The sequence below is a fragment of the Diorhabda carinulata genome, chromosome X, assembly GCF_026250575.1.
Source record: "Diorhabda carinulata isolate Delta chromosome X, icDioCari1.1, whole genome shotgun sequence".
Lineage (NCBI taxonomy): Eukaryota > Metazoa > Arthropoda > Insecta > Coleoptera > Chrysomelidae > Diorhabda > Diorhabda carinulata.
The window spans coordinates 30,459,770-30,478,623 of record NC_079472.1 but is presented as its reverse complement, the minus strand read 5'-3'; the positions used below and the strand labels follow the sequence as shown (position 1 = coordinate 30,478,623).

Sequence of the window (18,854 nt, the reverse complement as noted above, 5' to 3'; positions counted from 1 at the left end):
AATGAAATGAGAGACTTAGAAAGAGTTTAAAAATAACAGGGAGTCAGAGGAATGTTCGTTAATGAAGTAATAGCTTCTTAAAGATACTAACAGAAAGTTTACGAGTATCAGGGGGCCAGAAAGATAGTCAGATGATGTAATAGAGAGTCAGAAAATCTATGAGAGAGTTAGGAAGAGGTTTAGATAGACAGATAGATTAATACAATGCCAAAGGAATTAAGAGATAGTTATTGGGCGTCTGGAAACTGAAAAGAGATTTAGGAATAGACAACTGAAGTAATAGAAAGTCAAGGTGAAAGGGTCAAAGAGAAGATTAGAGATAATCAGTTATAATAATAGATATTTAACTAGATTGACAGATTCATGGAATCAAAAAAGATTAAGAGATGAAGTAATAGATTTAGAGAGACAGAGTCTGTACTGCTGGAATAAAGATGTAGTTGAAAATGTAGTGGGCAAAACCAAAATAATTTATGAAAATTTCTAGATAAAGCTCAAAAAATGTATGAAAAAATTTCTATAAAGTAGTAAAAGTGTACATAAATATATATAAATAAGACAATGTGTATAGTAACATCGTCGAGACGTGCGAGTTTTCCGGTTTTCCAACCGACTAACCCCCAAAGCCAGGATGCTCGTCCTCATCCTTAAAGTCCTTAGATATAGAACGCAATTTAATTACGATCTATATGTTATAATTAAGAGAATTTATAAAGATTTACTCGGCCGTGGGATATTATTAAGGACGAAAACTGGACGTAATATAACGAGGAAAATACATATTCGGAAATTGTTTGTTTATCGAAGGAAAGGGGAAAAAGCGGAAAACGTAATTTCAACATTATATTCATTAAAATAATTATTCCAACTGAGAATTTTAAAACTTTCTCTAAGTACTTTTTCCAAAGAATAGTTTCGCTAATATCTCGAAGGGTTCACTCTTTCACGCCCTCTATATAAAAGAGAAAATATCTGCAGTGCTGTATTAACAGTATTCAGTATGCAGTTTAGTCCTGCAGTCCTTAAAGCTAGAGGAATAAATCGTTAGGCATTTGCCAAATCTCGTTATTTAAATCGTTTTCTTCGATATTATTTCAAAAAAATATACGAAAATTGTGAGGAATGGACTGGAAAAACCTCATATAATATTTAGTGACTATCCCAGTATCGTCTCAATCTCAATATTCTCCAACTGCAAACAGTTTATCACCTTCTTAATGTCTTACAAGTGTTTCTTATGCCTGTCTGCGCATTTTTCTAAAAAGTGTACAACCGATGTTCTCATATAAATAGAAATATACAGACGCCATACTGAATAAGCAATTTTATTTTCATATGGGGTGAAGGAAATCAAATCAACCTGATTTGAAGCGTGACTGGGATATTATCAGATGATCTGCTTTTCGCTTCGTCGCGGGAGGGAAAAAAAAACGATTTCTTGAAAGGCGACAGGAAATTTGGAGAGGCGCAGATGCATTTTAGTACAAAAGATAGCAGATATATATTTTTGATATCATTATTTGGAACAAATAAGTAAAGGATATTCCTTAAACAATATTTTAATATCGAAAATTTTATTAGTACTTTGTATAGTCGATAATTTTTCGCAATAACTTCAAAAGCAGATACATTTTTTCATTTTTCATAAATAGACATCACTATGCGAGAAATCTGGCACTACAGCTTAGCATTTGGTTCTAGAGGACGTAAAATCTGGTATAGTCACGTGGACGAATTAACTAAGGCAGCTTTACTAAAATTTGGAGCCCTTTTGAGGACCAGAACAGCTTCTAATCCTCTATAAACCCAAATCTGAGGATGTTCGACTCAATTCGGCTTATGGACGATCCATTAACTGGAAAATTGTACAGAGCCTAGAAGAAAAATCGCTGATTCGTCTTTACTTGCAATTTATTGAGACTTTCTTTCTTTGGAGAAGTGCAAGGCTGTTGAATCAACTACCAAGACAAGTTCAAAATCAATCTCCACACAGCAGGAACCACTGAAATTAATTTTGATGGGTAAATCCATTTTGATTTGAATTTTGACACGTTCAATCGTTTTTAACCTCAAAAAACTGACTTACAACGGATGTAAATTGGAACGATAAAACAATTAAAGGAGTTAACCTCAAAGATAGAAAGATTAGATGGATATTAGTGAGAAATAAGGATTTCGGGATGTGGAGACTTAAGATAAAACGTAATCATGAATTACCTGATAGGTAATCTGGGATAGACAACAGAAATCTAATATACGAATACCACTGATGATAGATGGTAAAAGATAGTCTCAAAAAGAGCTGAAAAATCGAAGTTAAACAAGACAAAAGACAAAGTTATTCCCTAAGGTAGCTTTACAAAAATTTGGAGCCCTTTTGAGGACCAGAACAGCTTCTAATCCTCTATAAACCCAAATCTGGGGATGTTCGACTCAATTTGGCTTATAGACGATCCATTAACTGGAAAATTGGTCAGAGCACGGAAGAAAAATCGCTGATTCGTCTTTACTTTCAATTTATTGAGACTTTCTTTCTTTGGAGAAGTGCAAGGCTGTTGAATCAACTACCAAGACAAGTTCAAGACAAGCTCAAGATCAATCTCCACACGGCAGGAACCACTCAAATCAATTTTGATGAGTGAATCCATTTCGATTTAAATTATGACACTCCCAATCCTTTTTAACCTCAAAAAACTGACTTACAACGGATGTAAATTGGAACGATAAAACAATTAAAGGAGTTAACCTCAAAGATAGAAAGACTAGTCAGGATATTAGTGAGAAATAAGGATTTCAGGATGTGAAGATTTAAAATTAAAATGAAATCATGGATTACCAGATAGATAATCTGGGCTAAAAAACCAAAAATATAATTACTGATACCACTGATGATAAATGGTAAGAGATAATCTCAAAAAGAGCTAAAAAATCGAAGTCAAACTAGACAGAAGACACATTTATTCCCAAAGGTAGCTTTACAAAAATTTGGAGAACTTTTTTAGGACCAGGACAGTCTCTAATCCTCTACAAGACCCAAATTTGACTTATGGACGATCCATTAACTGGAAAATTTGATACAGCATAGAAAAAACATCGCTGATTCGTCTTTACTTGCAATTTATTGAGACTTTCTTTCTTTGGAGAAGTGCAAGGCTGTTGAATCAACTACCAAGACAAGTTCAAGACAATCTCCACACGCCAGGAACCACTGAAATTAATTTTGATGAGTGAATCCATTTCTATTTGAATTTTGACACGTTCAATCGTTTTTAACCTCAAAAAACTCACTTAAAACGGATGTAAATTGAAACGATAAAACAATTAAAGGAATTAACCTCAAAAATAGAAAGATTAGATAGGATATTAGTGAGAAATAATGATTTCAGGATATGGATGCAAATGTCTTATTGAAAATCGAATTTTTATATGAACTACTCGATTTATTTTAGTATATAATTGTTAACGTCGCTTTCAATTACAGTCCAAAAAATCCCTTTTGGGGATTCGTTAAAAGTAAAGTAGTAGGATTTTCCCTCAATTAAGAAAGCCGTGAAAACCGTGTCAAGTGCCCGCCCGCCTGCTCAAACCACACGTCCAATTAACGAGGGTGAGAAAAGGGTAAAAGAACAATTATTTCTTTCTAATCTAAATCCTCTCGCGATGCGATGTGGTCGACTGTCGTCCGTTTTGTAAATTAACCAAGTATTAAGGACCGTTTCAAGAGAAAAGATAGTGTTTAATTTAATTCCACAACACAACTAATTCTACGTAAAAAAGAAAGAACCGAAAAGAAGCGATTTATTGTTAAAAAAATTGTTACAAATTCTAGCCAAAAGCTTGTAAAAGATTAGAAGGCAAATGATTGTGCACTTTTTTGCATTGTAAAATATTGATCCACAACTAATTCTTGAAATTGGAGGAACATGCTTAAGAATTAGTCAAACGGATTCAAATATGAAATATGAAGGAGTTTAGTCCAAGTAAATATTCTAACAGCTCTTTTTGAAGTAGTTTGAATCTCGAATTGAGTCTCACCACACCTAAATGAAGAACTAGACATAAAGAACGTCCCTAATTCAATGACGATCATAGTAAAGTTGAAAAAACAGCGTGATGAAATTGAAAACTAACTGAGGAGAATTTCTGATGTTTTTGATATAATATTTCTGGGATCTGAGTGCTGAGGTTAACAATGTGTAGATGCCGAGTAAACAACGACTTTTGGACTATCAATCGCGATGTTTCAACGTGGTTAAACTCCTATTAAGTATTTGGAAAATTGAAAAGGGAAAAGCTCGATAGGGATATTAAGAAAGCTAATTTTTTTAGGAGGAAACGTTGCAGAGCCGCCACTGTATATTATAGACGTGACGTACCGGGTGGGCAACTAAGAACGGGAAATTACGATACACATACACGAAATATTTAAATCAAACAAATTTTGTTATAGTCGTAGCTGTGAAGTTATAAGCTTCGACCTAACGAGGTCAATATTCTTTTTCATCCGTAGCTTATCGGGAAAATTGGAAAAATCCGTTGGTATATAGATTCAAACAAGCCCCTTTATGCAAAGTAACTGCGTCTAGATGTCGCCAATGGGGTGGGGGTTTTACGGATTTACTGCGAAGTTATATAGTGTAGAAGGCAAGCATTGAAAATTGTCGATTATAGGAAGCTAAGCAGCATATAAATATGTTTGAGCCGTCGGAAAATTGCCTTTTTCTTGATAGTTGCGCCCATCTTCTCGTCTCCGACATAAGTAGAAGTTTAAAGTTAACTTTATAATTTAAATTCATGTTTTTATGCTAATGGGAAAGTTAAGGGTAAAGTCGATAAACTTAAGGTAATTACTTTTTTTATTGAACGGGAGATCAAAGTAGTAAAATATTCCATTATACGGGGTAGGTTTATTCCATTCAAATCTAACGTTCTATTCGTCCTCATCATAAATATTTTTTAATTCAAGGTCTTCTCTTCAAATTTGTATATCTTTTAAAATAGTTGTGAAGTTAAAGTTTCCAAAAGTCGATTGGGAAGCTGGAAATCCAAAACTCGATAATTTTATAACCAACTAAAGCTGCATGGACAAAGTACAATGTACGACACGTGAAAAGGTGACATATTATTCACTTGATGTACAAGATACTAGTGCGAATTTTATACGACCCAAACTTTTTTTCTCATAGACAACTTTCGAAATATTACTTGATCCGGTGGATCTTCAATATTAATTCACCTCTAGGTTCCGTTTTCAAAGTTTTCGCAAAAAGTTTCTCCTCACAAATATCTCCACCCATAAAAAATAAATTCATGAGCTGTCATGCGTGGCGTGTCCAATGTCGCCATTAATCAATTTAGAAATCGAATTATGTCTTAATTTCTTAATTAAATTTTAATTTTTATTTTACGAAAACTGTTTCACTCGAAATTTTATCACAGATGGCGTGGTAGTTTAAGTAATCATTATTACAGTTGAGAAAGTTAGGTTAGGTTGGGTTAAATTAGGTTAACGTCTAGTTTCCGCCTTCAAAATTTTCGCAAAAAGTTTTTCCTCAAGAAGTTTATATGCGAAATTTCAAATTGCGTATTTATCTAAATAACTTTTGAGAAATTATTTTTTGAAAATGTGCGTTTTTCAGCTTTATGTCAAACGAAACGTAACCCGTTTAAGACGCCATTTTGTATTGTGTCATGCGTGGCGTGTCCAATGTCGCCATTAATCATTTAGAAATCGAATTATGTCTTAATTTCTTAATTAAATTTTAATTTTTATTTTACGATAACTGTTTCACTCGAAATTTTATCACAGATGGCGTGGTAGTTTAAGTAATCATTATTACAGTTGAGAAAGTTAGGTTAGGTTGGGTTAAATTAGGTTAACGTCTAGTTTCCGCCTTCAAAATTTTCGCAAAAAGTTTTTCCTCAAGAAGTTTGTATACGAAATTTCAAATTGAGTATATATCTAAATAACTTTTGAGAAATTATTTTTTGAAAATGTGCGTTTTTCAGCTTTATGTCAAACGAAACGTAACCCGTTTAAGACGCCATTTTGTATTGTGTCATGCGTGGCGTGTCCAATGTCGCCATTAATCATTTAGAAATCGAACTATGTCTTAATTTCATAATTAAATTTTCATTTTATCACAGATGGTGTGGCAGTTTAAGTAATCATCATTACACTTAAGAAAGTTAGGTTAGATTAGGTTAAGTTGGGTGTAGGTTATGTTAGGTTAGGTTATTATTATTTTGTATATCATTCAAAACCTCTACCTACTATAAAAATTAACAATCGATGAGTAAATACTGTGTAGTAAGTTTGTTTTTACGTCGCAGCTCTTTCCAGGGTGCGCACCCCTCGTAGCTCTTTCCGGGAGTGTAAAGAACTCCTTAATACGTACATTAATCAGTACTGATTCACACTCGACACAACTTCAAACTCTCTCTCTTTTTCAGAATGGAGTTTTGAGGAACAATTGACAAAATTTAAAGTTTGTCCAGGGTTCTGAGGCCCACTGTGGAGATCGTTGGAAAAATATTGTACATAACTCGCTGCAAAATTAATATTCATACTCGTGTGTAAAACGTCTCGTTATTTGATAAAATTTTATCGATCTATATAATGAAATTACTTAACCGTTAGCTGGACTTTTGTTTATTTACCTCTTCTTATATCGAGGACCCCTCGATTCCGCAAACGGTTCTTTCTGTTTATTTTCCCTAGCACGGTCGGAAGGTACTTTCATTTCTCGATATTTAAACAAACAACTTTAAATTTCCCCTATTTATTTCTTCCTTGGACCGTAAAAATCCGCATGTACCAGTTGTCCTAATTGCATCCTATCCGCACTTAATCACGACTAAAAGCAGGACTGAACTGGGAAGTCTGCTGGTAAAACAAGCTAAGGCCTTTCTGTCTGTTCACCAATCAACTAGATAAACTTGATTACTTGTATTTCAACCTCACTTCCATGAAACTTAAACCTAGTGACGTTAAAAAAATGCTTGATTTTGATTAACTTTTCTGAGTACATTTGAGGTTTTTCATCCAATCAAAAGTTATTAGAACATTTCCAAATATCCAAAAGGTTGTTACTAAATTTTTTATTATCTGTAAAATTGCTTGATGTTCTTTCTACAACTGGAGATCTATTAACATCTTTCAAAATATTGACAGCTGCTTCAGGTGTAGAAAAACGTTGATCTCGCCATTTATTTCAGATCTGCGGATATCAGAAGAAATCGTTGAGTGTCAAACAAGGTTTGTACGGCGGATAACCAAGGAAAATCGATGTTTTGACTGTTGGACGTGGTTGATCTCTTCTTTCGGCAAAAAATTCTGATGTACCATTCGGAATTCACCGTTCTACTTTGGTCTAATGGAACAGTCAACCATTTGCTTCGATGTGCTTCTAATACGAACAGTTTTTGTTGGATTTGGTTCATATTGAAAGACCCATACAGTTTAGTTTCGATTCTATATACATAAATCCAATATTCGATCTTATAAACTTCTTTTGAAGCACCTCTATTGAATTTTTTCAAAATTTCCTTTCACCAATCGACTCGAGCTTTTTCATGCGGTTATCAACGTGAAAATGTCTTTTTGACAGGCAAAAATCTAGACAATATCGAATGTATACGAATACCTCAATCTCACGATAAATATTTAGAGTTTCGACTTGAACTTGTTTGGTCTATCTAGAAAATTCTCCAATACAAACCTGTGATTATATTTTGGAGGTACTCGTACTTTTTATTCTATTTGCGATTCGTTAATTATTTCAAGGATATTCGGGAGTTTTCGCATCGAATACCATAAACATCCGAGAGCTTTTTTTAAAGTTCAAACGTATATTTTTTTCACAGCGAACTTTCCAAAGTAAATAGCTACTAACTTATAACTGCTCATACATAGTAGTTTTCGATTTATTCAATCAGAAATAATACCAATTTCCAATGTTTTTTCAAATTCTTGCCTTTTGGAGTACTTAGAGAGTACGCAAAAATCCCAAGCATATTTACTAATAGATCAATGTGAAGATTTCATCTTCTGATGGGTGAAAATTGGTAAAGAGGATTTGGAGTTGTAGCCCAAAGATCGTGGATGTACACGGCAATTGTAAGATCAATCATAACATATGATTACAGTGGATTACCAAGAGGCACAAAGACTGGATTGAACCGGATCCTTTGGCTGTACTAGAAGCGATTCTAAATCTTTCACCCGTTCACATACTTGGAATGTTAACAAATCTCACAATCTAGACTTTTTAAAAGGATTAATGGATGAGCAGTTCAAATGTGTTTGTCGATCCTGTTTTTGTTTTTACTACTACAATTTTCCTTTTCGTATTTCATGGTTTCGTTTAATAGTTACACCAAATTTGATATCTAATAAAGACGAAATACGAGTTTATGGTGTTTACAAAACATCAGCTCTATAATTGAATTGCTTTCGAAAACCATTAGTTTGTTTGTTGTGATAGGAATATCATTTCTATTGTATGTATACGAATTTTTTGTCGTGATTCACGTTATGTGTCATTCATTCCTCATAGACACGCTGTGAATGTCTTAACCATAATTACATCCGGTTGTCAAAGATGACAGACAAACAAATCGAATCCGCACACAATTTGTCTCGAAACAATGGAGATTGTATATGTGTTAGTCAATTCTAAATTAAATTCCTGGTAACAAAACAATCGGCAGTCATATAGTCTTGGAACAAAACGTCGTTTTCCGCAAATGCGTTCGAGAAACTGAAAGTAAACTGTTTACCTTCAGTCGCTGAAGACGATAACTTGGTTATCGAAACATTGTATTCAGTTTCAGTCATCAAAAATGGACACTAAAAAGTTTTTAACGTGAAAAAATGAAACGTTTTAAGGTATTCCATGACTAATCAGTAGTTTTTCTCCAATATCGCGTTTTTATAGGACGAAAAAATATTGGGGAAGATGTGCAGTCTCTGAAGACGATAACTTGGTTATCGAAACATTGTATTCAGTTTCAGTCATCAAAAATGGACCCTAAAAAGTTTTTAACGTGAAAAAATGGAACGTTTTAAGATATTCCATGATTAATCAGTAGTTTTTCTCCAATATCGCGTTTTTATAGGACGAAAAAATATTGGGGAAGATGTGCAGTCTCTGAAGACGATAACTTGGTTATCGAAACATTGTATTCAGTTTCAGTCATCAAAAATGGACACTAAAAAGTTTTTAACGTGAAAAAATGGAACGTTTTAAGGTATTCCATGACTAATCAGTAGTTTTTCTCCAATATCGCGTTTTTATAGGACGAAAAAATATTGGGGAAGATGTGCAGTCTCTGAAGACGATAACTTGGTTATCGAAACCTTGTATTCAGTTTCAGTCATCAAAAATGGACACTAAAAAGTTTTCATCGGGAAAAAATAAAACGTTTTAAAGTATTCCATGATTAATCAGTAGTTTTTCTCCAATATCGCGTTTTTATAGAACGAAAAAATATTGGGGAAGATGTGCAGTCTCTGAAGACGATAACTTGGTTATCGAAACATTGTATTCAGTTTCAGTCATCAAAAATGGACACTAAAAAGTTTTTAACGTGAAAAAATGGAACGTTTTAAGGTATTCCATGACTAATCAGTAGTTTTTCTCCAATATCGCGTTTTTATAGGACGAAAAAATATTGGGGAAGATGTGCAGTCTCTGAAGACGATAACTTGGTTATCGAAACATTGTATTCAGTTTCAGTCATCAAAAATGGACACTAAAAAGTTTTTAACGTGAAAAAATGGAACGTTTTAAGGTATTCCATGACTAATCAGTAGTTTTTCTCCAATATCGCCTTTTTATAGGACGAAAAAATATTGGGGAAGATGTGCACGGGTTTATTTGCCAGATTTTTGAATATACGTCATCTTCACTTGGGGTAAATAACCGTAGTGAAACGAGGGATGAAGCTAGAGTCCTGGAATCGCCTTAAATTCAATTTCCAGCCCTTCCATCCCTTTGCTTGTATGACAATCTCAATTAACAGCGTACTGAAGAATCAGAAAGACAAGTTTTGTAGTAAAATCAACGATAAAATAAACAATATTCATTACGCAGTGGTATTGGCTAATAGTCTACCAGAGCTTCTCTACATCCAAAACCAAACTATTGGTATTGTCAAAAATACAAAGAAACTTCATCCAAACACTCCATGGAGACATCATTGAACAAATGTCATTTCTAAGATACCTAGGAACGCTTGTCAACCAACAATGAGATCCAATCAGATCAAGAATTGGACAAGCAAGGAAAACTCTGAACAACCTCAGCCTGAAACTCCAGAATCCTTCGCTGGACTATGGAAGCGGCCACAGAGAGGAAAATTGAAGCGTTCAAAATACCTACAGGCAAGGAAAGGAAGTTGTAGTACCAAGGACATATAACAAGAGGCGAGCGAGCTTTTTTGTCCCTTGGGCTTTTACGAAAGCTGAAATTTCTTTAATTTAAGATAGAGTTACATCGGAATTAGATTCTAGTGAAGATTCTCTTAAAATATAACTTTGGGTACAATTTTTTTTGCAAGACGACAAGCTCTTTTAATATATTGGCTACATTTCTATCCCCAGATTTCCTCTAAGTAGCAAAAACAAAACTCAATAAATGTTGAAGAAAACAGCGTCGTGAAAATGTTTCCATCGAGTGTTTTGCAATGTTTTACATAAATACACGTAAGTATGGATGAATCGTTGGGTCCACCACTTCAGATAAGATCGTTCCATCGACAGGCGTCGTTTTTTTGGGGTACGCGTGGGATAATATCCATTAACTATCATAAAAAAGAAAAACTATCATTATGAGAACTTGTAGCAATATTTGAACTAAAAAATTGAGCATTTGGTTGAAAGAAAAGTGGAATTTCATCAAGACAATGCACCAGATCACAAATCTGTTATATAAAGTACTCTATTTGCCAGATTTAGCTCCCTCGGATTATCATATGATCCCAAACTTGAAAAAACGATTTAGTAGTCGAAGATTTTCCAACAATGAAGACTATTATGAAGATCTTGACGATTCTTCTTATATTCTTATAAAAAAAGTAACGAATTTATTAAACATCGCTGGGAAACGATTATTGATCAAAATTTTCCAAAATTTTTGTGTTTATTTTATTGTATTAGTACCATCGTCGTAATCATCAATTATTTCTACTTGATTTGAGATTTAAAAAAGTTTTCAATGTCTTCCTGAAATATTGTTAACTTTTTATCAAAAATTCTGAATAGTGTGTTCACAAAAACATAATTCACGTCTTTTATTCAATGAAAACTGACGTCAAACCCTCCTTCCAATATCCGAATACCTTCGAAACACGTAACTACCCCTTAAATATTGAATAATGAATAATCCTCTAGTATGTTTTAGACGTATCATATCCACAATAAGCTATTTCCTTCTACAATGCAAATATAAAGAGCTCCCGTACCCGAATTTATTCAAAAACATTGTAGCATTGTCTGGAAATTAGCTGAACGCTCTATTATAGAAACATCGTTCCCTTTTGTAATAATTTCGATTTGTGAAGCTCGTTCCTCCCGACCCAATTTGAATATTTTAACCTTTTCGATTATGCCTTTATTAGTTCCATTTAGACTTCGACAAAGATATCTCCTATCAAGATTTTCTCACATGCAGATGATAAAATCAACTATTTCATTCATAAAAATAAAAAAAAAACATTCGTAACTTATTGAGGAAACAATTTTAACTGGTCAATCATCAAATCTAGTGATGACAACAACAAGATTAATAACTTCTTAAATATTTTGGGTTTTACTTTTGATAGATATCGGATTATATCGAAGAAGTGCGATTCTTTACAAATATTTCGTAGATTATAGAAAAAAATTTGTCTTTAAGCTTCCTTATCTAGTTTTTCTGAAGGTACTGTCTTGAAAGTTTTCCACCAACCATCGTTTTCCACCAACGCGTTTCTTTAACTTGTCCAAGAGGTGATAATCCTTGGGGGCTAAATCCGGGCTCCACAACTGTCTAACAGTCCGTCCGAATCAATTTCATCGGAAGTTTTGTGGTCATTCGACTTGTATTGCAATTCTGGATTAGTCACTGGTTCTGATACCAATTAGCTGCGTTTGTTTGAATTTTTTTGTTGGAGATGAACCTGGTGAACTGATTCACTTTATTTCCTAGGGAATCCAACCTAAAGCTCTTCAAATTGCACCATGAGCCTACCATCTTCTCTCGATGTTGTAGCTCAATAAGATAAATGCCTCAAGTCTGTAACTTCATAAATATTTTGGGTTTTACATTTGATAATAAGTAGAACCGATCGGATTATATCAAAGAAGTGCTGAATCTGTACAATTCTTTCATAGATTATGGAAAAAAATTTTTCTTGAAGCTTCCATATGTAGTTTTTTTGAAGGTCTCTGTCTTGAAAGTTTCGTCGGAGTTTAAAAGCGTCTTGAGACTTCATCTTTTGCCACCAAATCGTTGCTTTAACGTGACCAAGAGGTGATAATCCCTGAGGGTTAAGTCCGGGCTTCACAACTGTCTAACAGTTCGTCCAAATCAATTTCATCGGAAGTTTTGTGGTCATTCGACTTGTATTGCAATTCTGGATTACTCACTGGTTCTGATACCAATTAGCTGCGTTTGTTTGAATTTTTTTGTTGGAGATGAACCTGGTGAACTGATTCACTTTATTTCCTAGGGAATCCAACCCAAAACTCTTCAAATTGCACCATGAGCCTAGCATCTTTTCTTGATGTTGTAGCTCAATAAGATAAATGCTTTAACTCTGTAACTTCATAAATATTTTGGGTTTTACTTTTAATAGTAGGTTAATCAGATTGGATTATATCAAAGAAGTGCTGAATCTGTACAATTCTTTTATAGATTATGGAAAAAAATTTTTCTTGAAGCTTCCATATCTAGTTTTTTTGAAGGTCTCTGTCTTGAAAGTTTCGTCGGAGTTTAAAAGCGTCTTGAGACTTCATCTTTTGCCACCAAATCGTTGCTTTAACTTGACCAAGAAGTGATCATCCCTGAAGGTTAAGTCCGGGCTTCACAACTGTCTAACATTTCGTCCGAATCAATTTCATTTGAAGATTCTGTGTTTGTTCTGGCCATTCGTCCTTTATACCAAAACACCGTCGTCATAAACGTTCCAGTCAGATGCGTTTGTTTGAATTTCTTTGTTGGAGATGAACTTGGTGTTCTGATTCACTTCATTTCCATTAAAAAACGAATTCTTGTAGCTTATCATCTTATATTTTTGAAGAAGTTTATCAACACCGCGAAGGCGTTGCTTTTTAAGTTAGCATGTAGGGAATCCAATTCAAACCTCTACAAATTGCACCAAGATGTTAAGCATCTCCTCTGGATATTGTAGCTCAAAGTTGTAGATTTCGTATAACTTTTTAATTTAATATAAATAGCTAATTTTACAGATGAATGTAAATAGAAAAACTTCCAGATAAAGATGAAATCGCATATTTTATTTTCAACAATGTATCTTCTTGATCCTTTTTAATATCCTATCGTCTTGCACGTAACCCATCCTAGAGATATAAAATTACAATTTTAATGCTCGTTTCTAGTAGTTTACGACGCGAGACCGATCACCCTTGGAATGGTTCAACAATGAAAATATTTTTTGCCGAATCAAAATTCACATCAAGTTCGGCAGTTAGTGTGACCACTTTATAAACGTCGATTTATGGTTATAGGTTTGTTAAAAAAAAATTGGTTCGAGATGGTAGTCGAAAGTTGGAGGAGCTTTGTCTGATTTGTACGAGGACTTCGCTCTGTCTCTCTGTAACTGCCGCATTGACTCATTTGGGAAAATTAATTAGCCAATTATTGGGAGATGCGATGCCGGAGTGCTACAGAACTGGACTCGACAACGTAACTCGATTTCATGATAATTTTTTTTCATTTAAAACAATTATCAAAGGTAATACGACATAGTATAATGGAAATCTATAAAACTAACAAAGAAAAACAATTAGAACCAATGAGAAATGAAGAAGTAATAGCCTCAGATACAAGCCGACGATTATACGACGAGCAATAAGCCCCACGAAAGTGTAGAGGATAGCAGATACAACAAGCTGCACTAGAAGCAATCTTAACCTTGCAGACTGAAGCTGAAGACTATATCATCTTTAAAAATGTTAGAATTAAAATCCCCACAAGAGAAAATTGAAATAAAGTCATCATAAAATATAAACGGATGCCCACAACTTTGCAATGGAAATTAGAACAGGAACCGGTGTGTTTTTAATGGATTGAAAGCATTGAAAAGGATTATAGATTGAAAACCTTTCAAATAATACCATTAACAACAATAAAAGTGTTAGTGAACTATCATTAGATGCACTCTTGGATTCATGACACTAAAATAAGCTTCTGTTGAGTACCAAGACACTATGAAGTAGTTGGAGTACTATATTCAGACGATTTTATCAAAATTGATGAAGAAAAAACAAAAAAGATAATAAGATTTCAGAAGTAATCTATCCAGAAGACCATAAGACATCTTTAGATTATATTTAGAAATGGGAAAGGTGGAAATCTCCAATCTAGTTAACTCCATATTCACATGAGATCGTCGACGTTTTTGAGTATACAATTGCAAATATAAATCTCACAGTTAATGATGATGGATGCAGAATTAACTGTCTCGCGAGATTCTCGTGTGGAAATTTAGAGCAACCTCAAGTTCTTAACTGCATTCACGTCTATAACTTAATTCGTGCGGTTTTTTTTTCAAAATTTGAAAGTTTATTTAAGAAAAACATTATTCGAAGTATTGCCCATCTGAAACTATGACTTTTTCCCATGTTTCTGGTAATTTGTGGATCCCATTCCAAAAGAACTGCGTCTGCTTGGTATCCAAGAATGAATCAAAACAATTTTTGATATCTTACTCTGATGTGATCCGTTTTCCAGTGAGGACGTTCTGTATCGACCGGAACAAATGGTAGTCAGAAGGGGCAAGGTCTGGGCTATAAAACGGGTGAGGTAAAACTTCCCATCCACTGTTTTCCAAAAATTTCTTAACCGGAATAGCAACGTGGAGCGTTGTCAAAATGGAAAATTATTGCCTCGTGTCTGGTCGCATATTCCGGGCGTTTTTCGGCTACTGCTCTCTTCAAAACGGATTAATTGTGTTCGATAGCAGCAGCTATTAATACAGCACACCCTTCTGATTCCACAATTACCTTCGCGCCATGGATATTCGACTTGAAGTTATTGTAATGGATCCATTTTTCATCACCAGTAACAATCCGATGCAAAAATGACTTCCTTCCGTGGCATTCCTGCAGTAAAACCGACGTCTCTCGGCTTGAGTTCACGTGGAACCCAATTTCCTTGCTTTTGAATATATCCAGCTACTTTTAAACGCTTTGAAATGGCTGCTTGAGTAACACCCAAAGATTCTGCGAGATCTTCTTGTGTTTGGCAACAATCTTCATCGATTAATGCTTCTGGTTTTTGATCTTCAAACTTTTTGGCGGCCCAGGACGTTCATCGCCTCAATTTTAAATCGTGCAAACCACTTTTGGCACGTTCGTTTAACTAAAGCATGTTCACCATAAACTCGATGTTTTTGTTTAAACTTTGTTTCAGAGCTCGTATCGAGAATGATTCTTCGATTGGTCTCTCAGATTTTTTCGAACACTTTTGGCCAAACAAGTCTAAAATTGGTCTACCAGAATTGACTATTCAACATTTCTCTAACAACCATTTTATTGTATTTGGTTCGTCTTGAAAAACCCATTTAATTGATTCAATTTTTGACCAAGATGTATCTACAAACAACTCAAATAGCTCTAGCAGCGTTGCCATATCTCGAAACTTAAGTAATAATCCTGATATAACGTTTTAGAATCCATTTTATTAGGTTATGTCGTTATTAAAAGTCATTCTAATACTTTGAAATAAAGTTGTTATAATTCTTGGGCTGAATGGGATTCTGATTTAATGCTACAATAGTTAGTTCCGGAAGAGAGAGCTTCTCTTGCGCTCAGGATTTGTCACCGATCCGATATTAATTTTCGGTACGATAGTTATAAACTGACGTCGGTTGTATCTTATTCTTTATGGTCCTTGATTCTCTCTATTACATCGAGAGAGAAAGTGATATATATTTGATTAGATTGCGTCTATAACTTTGATTTAGGAAGTATCTTATTTTACTTTATCCGGAATTGAATTATGCGACCATATTATGGTACGTCAAATCCATTATGTACGTAAGTTTTTCATTCTGTATTCATTTACATACCGAAAGTTGCGTTTTGATTGTTCCATGTAGTGGAAATGACAGTTCCGTACTACAAAACACTTTCGGAACGCTCTGAAGTGACTCTGGAGTGATTCAAGCCACTTCAATGTTGACAGTTGACAGTTTCACTTCGATGATTTCGCATAACCTCAATTATTCAATTTTCTATAATTATTTGTTTTATCAGCGATGAAGTTACGAATTTTCAGACTCGTCCGACAAAGTAGCACTTTCAGTTTCAGTCCTTGACATACAAATAACTATTTATTGGGACACTATGTATAGGAAAGTATTTTTTTCGATGATTCAAATTATTTTAAATAATTCTTAGCAATTGTCGCAATAATTGATATGGAATATGATAAAATAACAACTAACCACATTATTTCCTTTGTTAAATTTTTTTTTTCATATCTTGTGAGTTGGAATAAGGATATACGTGGTGAATAAATTTTTTTAATGACCACAAAAGAGATATGAAAATATTAGTTATTGTTCGAAGGTTTTTTATGATTTTAATAGCAGTTTAACCCCCTCATCTCCGATCACCTTGAAATTTTAATATGTTGTACAATTTTTCACGCCGTACAAGAATATATATACATGTTTGACGCGAAAACGCCATCTTCACATGTAAAAATTTAATTTTATACTTTACGAATAACTAACGCAAAATAAAGTTGCAAATACGAGCGGAGAGGTGTTCCTAACCTAACCTAACCTAACCTTAGTTAACCTAAGTAAGTTACTCGTAACTTAATGTTGTTTTGTAACTTGTTTTGGTTGTAAAACAGAATCGAATTGATACAACACAGTAAAACAACAAACAGTAACAATAATTATAAAAACGTATGATTTGTACGCATATTTTTCATAAAAAAAAACGAATTTACAACATATCTTAAATTTAACATCAATAATTTTTTTCCGTAACTTGTTTTGTTATAAGCAATAGCTGTAATTTAAATTTGATTTTTCACACATTGACTAAATGTCTATTTTAACCTATATAACACAATCTAGTATCTCCTATTGAAGTAATTAACGAAAAAAACATTAAATTTTTGATCTGCAAGAATAAGAAGTAATAATTGGATACCAAACAAGAAATGTACAATGTATGATCCATCAAATCGATGTTCAAAAACATTTTTGTCGTGTTGGAAAATGATTCGACTTCTGCGATTTGGTTTCCCTGATTCTTCTGCAGGTGTACCATTCAGAATTGACAGCTCTACTTTGATCTAATGGAACGGTCGCGACATCTCCAGTTAATCGGAAAGAACAGCTAACATTTGACATGGAATGCATCGAACGCCGACGACTTTCACTTTCATTTCATCACCAAAAGTCGAAGCGATATGATCGGTACACTGTTATTGGTTTAATCCACGTCAAATGTCAAATGTCATAATTTGAGTACTTTCACCATATAAAATCTCAAAGTTCATGATCGAAATAACAGATTTGATATATTCACAACATGTTTTTTTATAATATGAAGTTTTCTTTATAATAATTGATGTATTGAAGTTACAACATCTTCGTATGTATTTATATACAAGGCGGATACAAAATAGAACTTTTCTTTATAGCAAAAAGATAATTCCCTATACTTAAAATTATTTTGTAATATTTATTCTCCAGCATTTATTTTTATTTGCTTATTTTGTCTTAGAATCGTCTCTGTGTCAGTAAAAACCATTTTCCATCATTCTACCTTACACAACATCACCTGGGGAATATTATCAAGGATTCTACTTAATTCTCGAGTTCCAATCTCAAATTTCACAAGAAAAATCTGTATTAGGAATCATCTTGCTGGTATCCACAGTACCTTCACGTCTGCACGTTCTTTATTTCGTGAAAAAAACCGTTTTTCTTCAAGAGTTGTTTCTATATGTATAAATAACCAGAAGGTCCACGGAAATCACGCACGTTACCACCAAGTCAGCTTGTGTAGCTTACGATCCTTAGAGCACCTTGTTTTTGTACCATCGTCAACGTTTTACAATATTTCTTGATCCTCAAGACCTCTGATCAGATCTTCTCGCTATCTTTGCATGCTTGCTTGCTAATTCTGTCAAAGAGGTCAGGTTTTTTCTAGTGTAAGTACTGTTACGAACGCCCTAGAGTCGGTCCTGTCAAGATATAGTGGTATTTTAAAATTCGGCAAAAGCGCGGCGCTTAAAAATACCCGGAATCCATTTGTTGTTTGTTTTATATAACTTTTATTATATCAGACGGTTTATTTTCATTGTTTATTTTGGAATAATTACTAGAAAAGTCTATTTATTTATTTTTAACAAGTTTTGAGAATTCTTTTTGGTTATAATAAGGGTTGTATAGCGCGTTTAGTTAGTTTATAATGAATAGTCGTGGTAAAACGACCCAAATAGAAAGTAATCGAAGAATTCGAATAAGTTAGTTAAGTAATTGTGATAATTGAATTATTATAGGTCAGTTAAGTGTTTTTATAGTGTTAATTTATTCACTACACGAATAGAAATAGCATTTTCTCTGATCTTTCTTGGTAATTTACCGTTTGTATGCTTGCT

The 18,854-nt window shown here is 33.8% G+C and overlaps 1 protein-coding gene across 1 annotated transcript in view; it reads right to left on the bottom strand.

The window, feature by feature from the left end:
• The window catches only part of LOC130900931 (uncharacterized), a 90,942-nt gene that overhangs the window by 54,906 nt on the left and 17,182 nt on the right, over positions 1-18,854 (bottom strand). The gene's annotated exons all lie outside the window — the stretch shown is intronic.